Source organism: Cannabis sativa, chromosome 7, assembly GCF_029168945.1.
Source record: "Cannabis sativa cultivar Pink pepper isolate KNU-18-1 chromosome 7, ASM2916894v1, whole genome shotgun sequence".
Taxonomy (NCBI): Eukaryota; Viridiplantae; Streptophyta; class Magnoliopsida; order Rosales; family Cannabaceae; genus Cannabis; species Cannabis sativa.
This window is the reverse complement of record NC_083607.1, coordinates 54,077,580-54,092,760: the sequence shown is the minus strand read 5'-3', so window position 1 is coordinate 54,092,760 and position 15,181 is coordinate 54,077,580.

The window sequence follows — 15,181 nt, the reverse complement described above, 5'->3', positions numbered from 1 at the left end:
GATCCTGGTAAAATAATTTCCAATATATATCACTAGAGTAATAACCCTAGGCTATTAGACCGTTCCCATTAGGGTAATAACCCTAATCCCGGTTACTAAACATTCATGCATATCATTCCCAATATAAGCTCCACTGCGCATACTCTACGTGCTAATCACTGTCTTACCTGTTGTCCAGCAATAGAAAGAGATTCTGAACCCCCCAGGTGCTCCTGATCAGGTGCCGGTAATCCTAGTCACACAAATTTGAGATAATTCACACTTAGGGTTAACCCCTGACTTTCAACTCATAAAAATTCAAGCATGGCATTTAAAATTCATATAATCATACAGAGCTCGGAACGAGCTTTCCAACGATATAAAGAACTCCCAAATCGGAGTTCGGAATCAAAAGTTACGAACTTTCGAAAATCAACTCAAAACTGCCCAAAAACACGAGGGCGGGCCGCGGCATGCCCAAACCATGCCGCGGCACCTGGGACCAATTCCAAGGTCCACTCAGAGGAGCGGGCCGCGGCATGCTCCAGAGCATGCCACGGCATCTGGGTGCAGAACCCAGAAACCAGCAGGTTCTTCACGAAAATTCAGCTTCCAAACCAAACTTTTCACCCCAAATTCTCAACCAAACTTTCAAATTATCATATAGAGTTGCTAGTAAAATATTAGGAAGCAAAAATCCACAACTCAAGCACTAACTCCACCAATTAAACACATCAAAAAATTCAGATTAAGCAAGATAAACACAAGCTCAACACTTTGAGCAAAATTCCTCCATGAACACCTAAACAAAAGCTAGAATTCAAGAATAATCTCTACACCAATTTCACAACTGCAAAGATTAACTAAAGAATCATTCTAACTCATAATTTTCAATAATATCATAATCTAAAATCACCCACAACAACCTTTAAGCAAGATCAAAGATATAATATCATAAAAATACTCAAATCCAAACACATGCATATCAAGAGAACATCATATAATTCATGCTTTTTCCCACAATATTTCAGCAAGAATCTCAATTAAATTCAATGAAGGAGAGTTACCTCAAGCCTTAAGCAAGAATTAAACAAAAACACACCAAAATCCAAGTTCAACTTCAAGCAATTCCTCCAAATCAAGAAATTGAACCAAAGAGGATTTATGAGAGAGAGAGGGGTTCGGGTGAGATAGAGAAAAGACCAGAATAATACATTTCATTTCATCAAAGTTCATTTCTTTTACTAATTATCAAATAAAGGTCAAAATGACCATTTTGCCCTTAGGGCTATATAACATGCATAAGCATTCTCAAGGGCATATTTGTAATTCATACTCAATTTATTCCCAAATAAATTTCAGATTATCACTCATCAAATGAAATGCCAAATAAATCAATCCAATTTACATTTCGGGCCCGAACCCGGTTCGTAGAAATTCCCGATGTGACTATACGCGCTAACTCCGTCGAACACACACCTGAAAAGGCAACACAGGCATACTATATAATAATATAGTTCTATTAAGCACGTAATTAAATTAATTTCATCAGTTTACCCTTCTCGGGTCATAATTACCAAAATGCCTCTGGCTCACCAACGGGGTCTTAACATATTAAAATTCATATAATTTCACATATATTGAACTACATAATAATATAGTTCCTCAATTATTCATAATTATTTAATTAGGGTTTTGCTAATCCTTTTCTTAATTCCAGGGTATTACAATTACCCCCTCCTTATAAAAATTTCGTCCCGAAATTTACCTGAACAACTCTGGATATTTCTGCTGCATATCCGTCTCGAGTTCCCAGGTTGCCTCTTCCACTTTACTGTTCCTCCACAGTACTTTTACCAGTGCCACTGTCTTGTTTCTCAAGACTTTCTCTCTTCTATCGAGTATCTGCACTGGTTGCTCCTCATATGACAAGTCTGGCTAAAGTTCCAATGCTTCATAACTCAGAACATGGGACGAGTCCGAGACATATTTCTGAAGCATTGAAACATGGAACACATTATGTACAGCTGCCAGCGCTGGGGGCATAGCCAACTTGTACGCTACTTGCCCTATCCTCTCAAGGATTTCAAAAGGTCCAATGAACCTCGGGCTAAGTTTGCCTTTCTTCCCAAAGAGTTTTATGCCTTTCATCGGAGATATTCGGAGAAATACCATGTCTCCGACCTAAAAATCAATATCTCGACACTTTGGATCAGCGTAACTCTTCTGCCTACTCTGAGCCGCGAGCATTCGCGCTCTAATCTTTTCAACTGCCTCACTTGTTTTATGAACAGCTTCGGGACCCAAGAACTTTCTTTCACCCACTTCATCCCAGTGAATGGGTGATCTACATTTTCTTCCATATAAAAGTTCATAAGGAGCCATCCCGATTGTTGCCTGATAGCTGTTATTATAAGAAAACTCGATCAGGGGAAGGTACTTTACCCATGATCCTTCAAAGTCAAGCACACATGCCCGTAGCATGTCCTCTAAAATCTAAATGGTCCTCTCAGATTGTCCATCCGTCTGAGGATGAAAAGCTGTGCTGAACTTTAACTGAGTACCCATAGCTCGATGCAGACTCTCCCAAAATCTTAATGTAAACTTCGAATCTCTATCTGACACAATGGACTTTGGGACACCATGCAGACGAACAATTTCTCTGACATATAACTCAGCATACTGGTCAATGGAGAAATTCGTCCGATTAGGTAAAAAGTGAGCAGACTTTGTAAACCTGTCCGCTATGACCCACACAGAGTCAAATTGTCACGTGGTTCTAGGCATACCTACCACGAAGTCCATAGCTATATCTTCCCATTTCCATTCTGGTATATTTAGTGGTTGCAGCAACCCTGCAGGTCGCTTGTGCTCAGCTTTCACTTGCTGACACGTAAGGCACTTTGCAACATATTCAGCGATGTCATTCTTCATGTCTGGCCACCAGAACATGGCTTTCAAGTCTTGATACATCTTTGTTGACCCTGGATGAACTGAATAAGGAGTCGTGTGAGACTCATCCATGATCTCTTTCTTGATGTTCTCATCCATGGGCACACAAACTCGATTCCCAAATCTCAACATTCCCGTTTCATCCACTGAGAAATCACTAGCCTTCCCAGCCGAAACCCTAGCTCGAGTTTTTATCAATTCTGAATCTTGCTTTTGTGCTTCTTTAATTCTCTCCAGAAGAGTGGATTGTAGAGTAATATTAGCCAATTTCCCCACAACCAACTCAATCTTAGCTCGAGTCATTTCATTTGCTAGCTGTTGGGAGATTTGCTTCATAGTATTCAATTGACTCTGACCTTTTCTACTCAAGGCGTCAGCAACCACGTTGGCTTTACCAGGGTGATAAAGGATCTCACAATCATAATCCTTCACCAACTCCAACCAACGCTTCTGCCTCATATTCAAGTCCTTCTGGGTAAAGAAGTATTTCAGACTTTTATGATCAGTGTATATCTCACATTTCTCGCCATAAAGGTAATGCCACCAAATCTCTAGCGCAAATACCACTGCTGCGAGCTCTAGATCGTGAGTAGGGTACCTTTGCTCGTACTCCTTTAACTGCCGAGAAGCATAAGCTATTACCCTCCCAGCCTGCATAAGCACACAGTCGAGACCCTGTCTCGAGGCATCACAATAAACCACAAACTTTTCCTTATCTGAAGGAAGAGTTAGTACATGAGCGGTAATTAAGCGTTGCTTTAACTCCAGGAAACTTTTCTCACACCGATCAGTCCAAACAAACTTCTGGTTCTTTCGGGTCAGCTCCGTCAAGGGTACATCAATCTTTAAAAAACCCTCAACGAACCGTCGATAATAACCAGCCAAACCTAGAAAACTTCTGACCTCCGTAGCTGATTTCGGTGCTGGCCAATCCCAAACAGCTTCAATTTTGGCTGGATCCACCATGATCCCATCTTTATCCACCATGTGCCTCAAAAATGAGACACGAGATAACCAAAATTCACACTTTTTGAATTTAGCATAAAGCTTGTGATCCCGTAACCTTTGTAAAACCGCTCTGAGATGCAACTCATGCTCTTCTTCAGTCTCAGAGTACACCAAAATGTCATCATTAAATACAGTCACAAACCTATCCAGATAATCTTTAAACACCTGATTCATCAAATCCATGAATGCCGCAGGGGAATTAGTGAGTCCAAAAGACATCACAAGAAATTCATAGTGTCCATACCGAGTACGGAACGCAGTTTTCGGGATATCTTCCTCTCGAGTCCTCAGCTGATGATAGCCTGAGCGAAGATCGATCTTAAAAAAGACTGTCTTCCCCTTCAGTTGATCAAACAGATCATCAATTCGAGGCAAAGGGTACTTGTTCTTGATAGTAAGCTTATTCAACTCCCGATAATCAATACACATTCGCAGGGTTCCGTCCTTCTTCTTCACAAACAAAACCGGAGCACCCCAAGGTGAGTAGCTCGGTCTGATAAATCCCAGATTCAATAACTCTTGTAATTGTATCTTCAATTCCTTCAACTCAGCTGGAGCCATTCGGTACGGTGCCTTAGATACAGGATCCACTCCCGGTACCAATTCAATAACAAATTCAATTTCCCGGACAGGTGGCAATCCCGGCAAATCTTCTGGAAAGACATCAAGGAACTCGCATACCAATCTCATATTTTTAGGCCTTGATGTCACAGGTTGGCTGGTGTCCACTGCAGTGACTATGAACCCCAGACAACCTCTACCCATCAGGTCTTTAGCTTTCAACAGTGATATTCTCGGTATGCGTGCCCCCTGAACTTTACCCACGAACACCGCTGGGTTAGCACTATCGGGCTCAAACACTACCATCTTCCGCTTACAATCAATCATCGCCCCATACTTAGACAGAAAATCCATTCCCAGGATTATGTCAAAATCAGATAATTGCAACTCAATTAGATTGGCGGTCAACTCACAACCGTCAATCCAAAAAGACAAGGATCGAATCCACCTTGTGGACACTATCAGGTCTCCCGAAGGTAACAGGGTTCCAAACCCCGAAGCATAAATATCACATGGCTTATGTCAACTTTCTATCACTCTACTCGATACATATGAATGAGTAGCTCCTGAATCAAATAACACAGTATATGAACATCCATTAATAGACAACTAACATGTCACAACTGACGGACTAGCATCAGCGTCTGCCTGAGTTATAGTAAAAAGTCGCCTCGGGTTCTGAGCAGTATTCTTCTTAAGCTCTTCTTTCTTAGCTTGGGGATAGTCTTTGATAAAGTGGCCCACCATGCCACATTTGAAACATGCCTTGGCTCAGCACTCACCAGGATGATGCTTCTTACATTTAGGACACTCAGGATATGATCGGAATGAGGACCCGCGACCCTGACGACCACCTCTGTTTCCCTGAAACTTTCTATTTCCCCCTGAAGCTCCGGAAGCCTCAGCCTTCCGTTTGTGCTCGGGGTTGCCACTGTCAGTCCCCTTACTGACATTACCACTAGCAGGAGGGTTTGATGCCATGACGGCATCCTTTGCAGCCTGCTCTTTCATTACTTGTTGCTCGGCCTCCTCAGCAATTAAGGCCAAGTCTACCACTCTCTTATACAGAGTGTCATGTGATGTGGTAATTTTCAAGTCCCGACTAATTGTAGCATTTAGTCCTCAACACATACTTCTATTTTCTGGTGAAATCTGTAGGCCCTAGATCACCAGCAAATTTAGATAACCGATCAAACTCCAGAGTATACTCGGCCACAGACATCTGTTGGAAATTATTTTACCAGGATCTTAGATCTACTCACAAGTATGTTGATTAACACCCTAAATATGAACTTTCTAAAACGATGAAATAAACACATATAAAGTTTAGTAAGCCTTACATTGGGTGCAGCGGAATATAATGACTCCTTCCGTTCAGATATCTAGCCTTTGATTCCTTTCTATAGCAGAGCATTATCAATATCTGAACCTGGATCTCTTTCTCTCCTTCCTTTGATGCTGAATCAACTTCTTGTTGGATGGTTTTCCACAGTCTTACACACTATGATTGAGATACCACTTGATGTGTGTGGGCACTCACTCATTCACTCAAGGAATTCAAAATTTCGAGAAGAAAAGAAGAGGGAAGAGGTCCGACCTATAGAGAAAAGATAGAGGCTCAGTTTTCATCTGACAGAAGTTAAGTGTGAATGAGAGCCATCACTATCTATTTATAGGTAACAACCTAGGTTTAGGTTAGAATTATTTGGCATTAAAATAATGAAAAAATAAATGATAAAAGCCTATAAGTGTGGCCGGCCATGGGCTTGGATAATGGGCCTCACTTATGCAATTTTGCTGTTTTATCATTCATGCATCTGATTTTCTCAAAAACGCCAATTTTCAAATTCAACCATTTAAATGCCAATTCTAACTATTTAATAACTAAAAATTAATTATTAAATAATATTGTCATTTAATATATTTATTAATTAGACATATAAAGTCTCTTAATTAATAAATAAACCTAGAATCTCTTTTCTTTACAATTTCGCCCTTGCTTAGTGAAAATTCACAAAGTAGACATAGTCTAACTTTAGAATTATAATTGATTAATTAAAATCAATTAACGGAGTCTTACAAGCAGTATGGTCTCAACTAGTATGGGGACCATGGGTGTATATATCCGAGCTTCCAATAAGCAGATCAAGAATTTATATCTTAAATTCACTGACTTATTAATTCTTCGTTGAATCCACGCATAGAACTTAGAATTGCACTCTCAGTATATAGAACGCTCTATATGTTCCACGACATAGACACGTCATTAGTTATCCATTGTTATAACCCTAATGTGATCAATGATCCCCTATATGAATGATCTACACTGTAAAGGGATTAGATTACCGTTACACCCTACAATGTATTTAATCTTTAAAACACTTAACCCCATATAAATGATATTTCAACTTATGTGAAATGAGATCTCCACCATTTATTTTCGTTTGGTCAAGCTCGAAGGAGATCATCCTTTACTTACTATTCGCCAGATAGAAGCTATAGATTCCATGTTTATGTTAGTGCTCCCACTCAATTGCACTACCGTGTTCCCAAAATGTACGTATCACCCTGACCCAAAAGTAGGCTTAACTAACAAATCAAAGAACACGAATAGCCTCTCGAGATTGAGCCTAATCATAACAGGATTAAGATCATTTGATCTAGGATCAACTAGGCGATATTGACTTGAATAGATATTACGGTAAGTTTAATAAATCTAAGTCAAAGTTCAATATCGATCCCTTCCGATGCATACTCCATGCATCCAACCTGAGCTTTACTTTAACCAATGCTCTGGAAAGAACATAGCACTTCTCCAAATGCAAGTAAACTCTGTTGTAGATTATCATATCAGTAAAACCCTATGTCTGATAAATCTAGGAAACTTTATTCACATAGTCATGTTTACTTTCCAATGTGTTGACGGCACAATAAACAGGATCAAGTATGTGAAAAGGGTTTCAAATGAATTCATACATTATGTACATATAATCATGAAATAAATCATGTGAACCATGCAACATTAAATGTTATTTCTGATCTATATTAATAAGTAAATCTGATTATATTGAAATGAGTTTTATTTAGGGCATAAAACCCAACAAACTCCCACTTGCACTAATATAAAACAAAAAGTGCATTTCAAATAATCTCAACACCTTGATATACAAATCAAGTGTAGTAGTAGTAAACTCCTTATAATAGGATCTGAAAGGTTGAATTAACCACAACCTTTCCTCCACTATTACTCTTCATTCATCACAAAATCATTGATAATGTGAAATTCCTCTCTATATGTCTACTCTCTTAGGATACTGGATTCTATACCTTTGGCAACTACTTCTTGGTTATTCAGGAAGTAACACTAGTAGTTTAGGCAATTTGGAATGGTGCCAAAAATGTATAGAACTTTCCTTAGACTGAATAAGTACCTTTCCTGCAACTTTAACATTCAGTCCCTTCCTGGTAGACCTAGAGACTTCAAATAGGTTTTTACACTTCTCCAAAATCATTATTCCACCCCCAGAGTAATCACCATCTTATCAGAAAGATTTTCTAGCACAAAGGCAAATTTCGAAATTTGATGTGGTGTAGTCTAAGAGTTTTAAACACACCCTTATAGACTAACATATAGTTCCTCTTCTTTATCTTAAGATTTACTTGGTTGATATAAGAAATTCTTTCATGGCTTTATCTTTTATGGAATAGTTGAGACTTTTCCTTGGATAAAATCTATGCCTAGAAGTCGAGAAGCTTCTATAGATTGCCATTAGAAAGAAAATGCTTCAGCATCTTACTAAACTAAGTTGCTTGCATTAGAGTAAGTAATTACCAGGTATACCATAAGCCATAGGTTTAGATAAACTCAAACCTATAATACTAGGAATAGGAAGTTTTGTTAAGTCCATAGAATAGACTTATAAACGAAAATTTCCTTTTATGTCCTTGTAATAGAAAACTTTAGGTTACTCCATGTGAATGGATTAAACTATAGTTCTTTTGGCTTTCTTCTTAGTTTCTTATCTTGACAATCCATTACTTGTTTAAACTCACAATGGATTTTAATCACTAGTGTCTCCCAAGTCATGAGAAGGTGAGTTCCTAGAAACTCTCCCACTACGACAAGGTACCGTGAATTATGTCTAAGAAAACTAAATGGTATTGATCTCTTCGGTTGTGACAAGACAACAGAGGCAGTGGGATCATCATATGTCAAATAAGATGATAGAACACTTTTGGAATCAAGAAAAATATCTCCTTTATTTGCTACTTTATTTTCAGACTTAGTCATTTTCTTAGAAAAGTAGTATTTATTTGAACAAACACTTTCTTATCAATTGACTATGGGATGGTCCACCCCTAATCACTTAGAATAGCTAACAAACCATGGTTAACAGTTCTAGCTCTTCTTAAGATTTTGATTAGGTCATCCATGAATCTAGTAATGATTTACATTAAGTACCCAACCATTACATCATTCTGAAATTGTATTACCATAGAAGGATTTAGGCAACGACTAGTAACTAATCATCAATATGCAACTCGAAATTTCTGGGGAGGTAAGTTTGGATATAATTCAAAAATCAATTTAATGATCTTTGAACTGCATATCTACTAACTATTTCTCCACCCGCAAGATCTTTAACCACTTACCTTAATGGTGTTAACCATTGCTAGAAATTTATGAAATTTTTCAAACATTTCAAATTTCTTTGCATAAGGTATAATCTAGAGTGATCGTTTTAAGAATACAATGAAAAACTCATATCCACCCCTGAATGTACATCCATCTACGAATGAGATGAACTACTTTCAGTGGATATAGGCATATTAACTCTTTGCAGAGATTGATCTTGTCAAATCGACTATGAACAAGATACAAATGCCATAGATTAAAAAAAAATGTGGTAGTGTCTTTTGATGACTTAGGTTTAGTTACATCAAAGAGTTCTTAGAATAGTACACGTGGATCTTGGTCACAGAATACCTAACTCATATTCCATACAGTTTGAATCCATTAATAGAAGATGGATATTAAACACTTGAGAAAGTGTAACTGTATTGTATTCTTGGAATTAGAAACATAAGAAAATTTCAGTTTGGAATCTAAAATTAAAGTCAAAGAGTTAAATTTATACCAAATATAATGAGTAATTCTATCTTGGACCACCACTACTAATTTAACTCTAAGTCAGATTTGCCAATAAAGTAGGAGATTTCTAAGATTGAGGATTTATATCAATTGGGAATAGAATTTCGGGATTATAATCATATGTGTCATTTAATTTCTTAAGAGAAAATATAGAATGACATGAAATGATTTATAGACCATTCAACCAATGATATGTTATTGAGCTAATTCGAAATGAATAAGCTAAGAGGACTTAGGATAATTTCATTTATAAATAAGAATCCAACGATGCCTCGATTAACGAGAGTCAAAGTAATCTTTTTATACATTCTTCTTGTTTCATATCGTAAAAATACTAGTCTAAGGTGTCATCAATTGATGAACAGCTAGATGTCGCATGTACAATATTTATCTTTCGAGATCTAACACTATTATGTATGTCTAATGGTGAAAATCCACTAGGGATTTATCTCATTAGATAAACAAGCCAAGTTAGACCAACAATGAAGATTCGAAATTAAACTACAACTTAATAACAGAAAATAACATGGTTCAATATAAATTCATACAGAATTCAGAAATTATAAACATATAGCAAGTAGGAATGACAAGTGAAAATACTAAAACTTATAATCCTAAATAATTTCCAAGGTTTTCAACAAACTGATATCAGTGTCCCGTTTAGGCGAGAGTCAAAGCTACCATTCATTGAATAGAGTTGTCAGCTCGTCTAAAATGTTAAACATTCTAGCAACCTTTTATTCGATCAAGATTGAAATTCAGCGTTGTCCCGTTTAGGCGAGAGTCAAGGCAATTCTATCTTATGAGCTTCCACCATTGTTTCATAATTTGCAAGTCAAGTATGGTCGCCACCATTAGGGTGATCCATACCATACAAAACACTTACAAACTACTTATCATGCGAGGTTAAACGGTGCGAAATTGCTAATGAACGTTCCTCCATTAGGGAGGATTACTCACTAAAACAAACGCGGTGTAAAACCCACAATGGAGATCGAATATCTTAATAATAAAGCTCATTATTTAAAGAGAGTTGTATTTTCTTTGATTCTCATTATTTAATCTATTTATTTTAAATATATATTTATTTAATTAAAATTTCCAATTTAGAATGAAAAATTCTAAATATAAATTTTAATTTAATATTTATAAATTTTACTTAGATGGATATCAAAATAACATGAATTATTTCCCTCTTAGTAATAATTTCCAATAAATATTTAGAAAAATATTCAATTTAAGTTGTTACAAAATTAATTTAAATTAATTTACAACTCAAATTTAATTTTCTATAAATATATATTGCATTTCGAAAAATTAAAGTATTTAAGAATACAATTTTCGAAAATGCATGTTAAAATAAAAAATAAATCCTGGAAAAATTATTCTAATTTAATGTTGGCCCAAAATTAATTAATAAAATTAATTTACAACAAAAAATATAATTTTCCTATTTAATTAAATATATAAGAAAAATTTCAAATATTTAAGCATGATGATGAAAATCAACTTAAATATTAATTTTTTATTTAATTAAATACACTAGAAAAATACTTCAAGCAAACACAGATAATATCTATCTAGATTTTCCTTTGACTAATTAATTCAATTTCTAATTAAATATATTTTACTTCATTTATTTTAATTAATCATTAAATGAAAAAATTATTGATTTAAGTTGGTCCAAAATTAAAATAAATAATTTATAACTTTAATCTATTTTTCAAATAAAATTCGAAATTCTAGCATTTAAGAAATGTAATTTCGAAATTTGATTAATAAAATAAAGAAAAAATATATTTTGAAAATTATTTAAATTTAGTTGAAAAAATAAATTTCAACTAAAAATAATTTTCTATTTAATTAAGTGTCATGAAAAAGAAATATTTAAGTATCATGATGAAAATCAACTTAGATATTTAATTTTCAAATTAATTAAATGTATTAAATTCAAGAAATAAATAATTAAGTGTAAAGAAGGCTTAATTATTAATCTCTAGTTTAATACTAGGAAAAATATACTTAAAATAAATTGTACCAAAATTAATTAATAATTAATTTCACAATGTATAATATTTTCCTATTTAATATTAGAAATAATAAGTAGCCTAGTTGTTGGAAATTATTTTACCTTGATCTTAGATCTACTCACAAGTATGTTGATTAACATCCTAAATATGAACTTTCTAAAACGATGAAATAAATACATATAAAGTTTAAGAAACCTTACATTGGGTGCAGCGGAATTAAATGACTCCTTCCGTTCAGATCTCTAACCCTTGTATCCTTTCTGTCGCAGAGTATTATCAAGATCTGAACCTGGATCTCTTTCTCTGAATCTTTGATGCTGAAAATCTTTCTTCACGATCTTCCTCACTATGATTGAGGTATTGCTTGCTGTGTGTGGGCACTATTCTAATCACTAAAGGGATTTCAAAATTATCAAGGAAGAAGAGAGAGAGATAGTGGCGGCCAAGGTAGAGAGAGAGGCTCAGGTTTTTCTGAATGAAAAGTGTAATTTTCCTGAAGCCTTCACTATCTATTTATAGCATTCCACTAGGGTTAGGTTTGAATTATTTGGCATTAAAATAATGAAAATATCAGAGGTAAAACTCCTATAAAAGTGGCCGGCCATGGCTTATTGGGTTTGGGCCTCACTTTTTGCAATTTTGTAGTTTTAACACTTTTGTATCTGATTTTCTCAAAAACGCCAATTTTCTAATTCAATCATTTAAATGCCAATTCTAACTATTTAATAACTATAAATAATTATTAAATAATATTGTCATTTATCATATTTATTAATTGAACCATACAAAGTATCATAATTAACAAATATGCCCCTAATAACTCTTTCTTTACAATTTCGCCCTTACTTAGTGAAAATTTCACAAATAGACATAGTCTAATTTGAGAATTATAATTGATTAATCAAAACCAATTACATGAGTCTTACAAACAATATTATCTCAACTAGTGCGGGAACCATGGGTCTATATAACCGAGCTTCCAATAAGTAGATCAAGAATTTATCACTAAAATTCACTAACTTATTAATTCTTCGTTGAATCCACGCATAGAACTTAGAATTGCACTCTCAGTATATAGAATGCTCTATATGTTCCACCATATAGACGCATCATTAGTTATCCATTGTTATAATCCTAATTTGATCAATGATCCTCTATATGAATGATCTACACTGTAAAGGGATTAGATTACCGTTACACCCTACTATGTATTTTATCCTTAAAACACTTGACCCTGTATAAATGATATTTCAGCTTATGTGAAATGAGTACTCCACCATTTATGTTCGTTTGGTCAGGCTCGAAGGAGATCATCCTTTGCTTACTATTCGCCAGATGGAAGCTATAGATTCCATGTTTATGTTAGCGCTCCCACTCAATTGCACTACTGTGTTCCCAAAATGTACGTATCACCCTGACCTAAAAGTAGGCTTAACTAACAAATCAAAGAACACGAATAGCCTTTCAAGATTGAGCCTAATCATAACAGGATTACGAACATTTGATCTAGGTTCAACTAGGCGATATTGACTTGAATAGATTTTATGGTAAGTTTAATTAAATCTAAGTCAAAGGTCAATATCGGTCCCTTCCGATGCATACTCCATGCATCCAACTTGAGCTTTACTTTAACCAATGTTCTGGAAAGAACATAGCATTTCTCCAAATGCAAGTAAACTCTTGTTGTAGATTATCATATCAGTAAAACCATGTGTCTGATAAATCTAGGAAACTTTATTCACATAGTCATGTTTACTTTCCAAAGTGATGACAACACAATAAACAGGATCAAGTATGTGAAAAGGATTTAAGATGAATTTATAAATCAAATAGACAAGCAATTGATAAAGTGAACCAAAACATACACAAATGAATGAAAAATACTTTTGTTTCTTTATTAATGTTGAATAAAAAAGATTACATTGAAATGGAGTTTTATTTAGGGCATAAAACCCAACAAACTCCCACTTGCACTAATATAAAACTAATCAGTACATATCAATTAATCCTAAATTCTGACGGTGCTTCTCAAAGGCTGTCACGGCCAAGACTTTGGTAAATGGATCAGCTAGGTTGTCCTCTGTGTCAACTTTCTCAACTAGTACATCCCCTCTTGCCACGTATTCTCTGATAATGTGATACTTCCTTTCAATGTGTTTGCTTCTCTTGTGGCTTCGAGGTTCTTTACTGTTTGCTATTGCTCCATTGTTATCACAAAGTAGGACCAGAGGCTTTTCCATTCCAGGAACGACACCTATACTGGTGAAGAACTTTCTAAGCCAGACAAGTTCTTTAGCAGCTTCGGCTGCAGCTATGTATTCAGCTTCCATAGTTGAGTCCGATATCGCGGTTTGTTTTGCACTTCTCCAAACCACTGCTCCACCCCCAAGAGTAAACACCATCCCAGATGTAGATTTCCTGTCTTCAAGACTTGCCTGGAAATCTGAATCAGTGTAGCCTATGGGATTTAAAGCACCACCCTTGTAGACTAACACAAGATTCCTTGTACTCCTTAAGTATTTCAGAATATACTTAACTGCATTCCAATGTTCATGTCCTGGATTAGACTGATACCTGCTCAAGATTCCCACTGCATAGCATATGTCAGGTATAGTGCATAACATTGCATACATTAGACTTCCAACTGCAGAGGCATAGGGAATTTTCGCCATTTCCTCTATCTCTTGAGGATCAGTCGGAGACTGTTCCTTAGATAGACGAATACCATATCTAGAAGGCATGTTTGCCCCATTGGTGTTGTTCATGGAGAATCTCTCTAAGACTTTGTCTATGTAGGTTGTTTAAGAGAGAGCAAGAGATCTGTTCTTCCGGTTTCTAATAATCTGAATACCAAGAACATAGGCTGTTTCACCCAAATCTTTCATATCGAATTGAGTGTTGAGCCATTCCTTGATGTGAGTCATTTTCTTGACATTGTTTCCAATAATCAAAATGTCATCAACATAAAGGACCAGTAATACTACTATTTGGTCTTCCTTGAGTTAGTAAACACAAGGTTCATCTTCATTCTAAAGAAAGCCGTAGGTCTTGATGATTTCATCAAACCTTTTGTTCCATGAGCGAGAAGCTTGCTTAAGTCCATAGATAGACCTATTTAATTTGCAAACTTTCTTTTCCTGCCAAGGAAGAACATAACCTTCTGGTTGCTCCATATAGATGGTTTCTTCAAGTACCCCATTAAGGAAGGCAGTCTTGACATCCATTTGCCAGATTTCATAATCGAAAGCAGCAGCTATGGAGAGAAGAATTCGGATGGATTTGAGCATGGCTACAGGACTAAAAGTTTCCTCATAGTCCACGCCTTCTCTTTGGGTATAACCCTTGGCTACAAGTCTAGCTTTAAAAGTTTCGACTTCGTCTCCAGCTCCTCTTTTCTTCTTGTAAACCCACTTGCATCCTATCGGATGATAGTCGTCAGGTGCGTCTACATATTCCCAGACTTTGTTCCTTTTCATGGAATCCATTTCTGAATCCATGC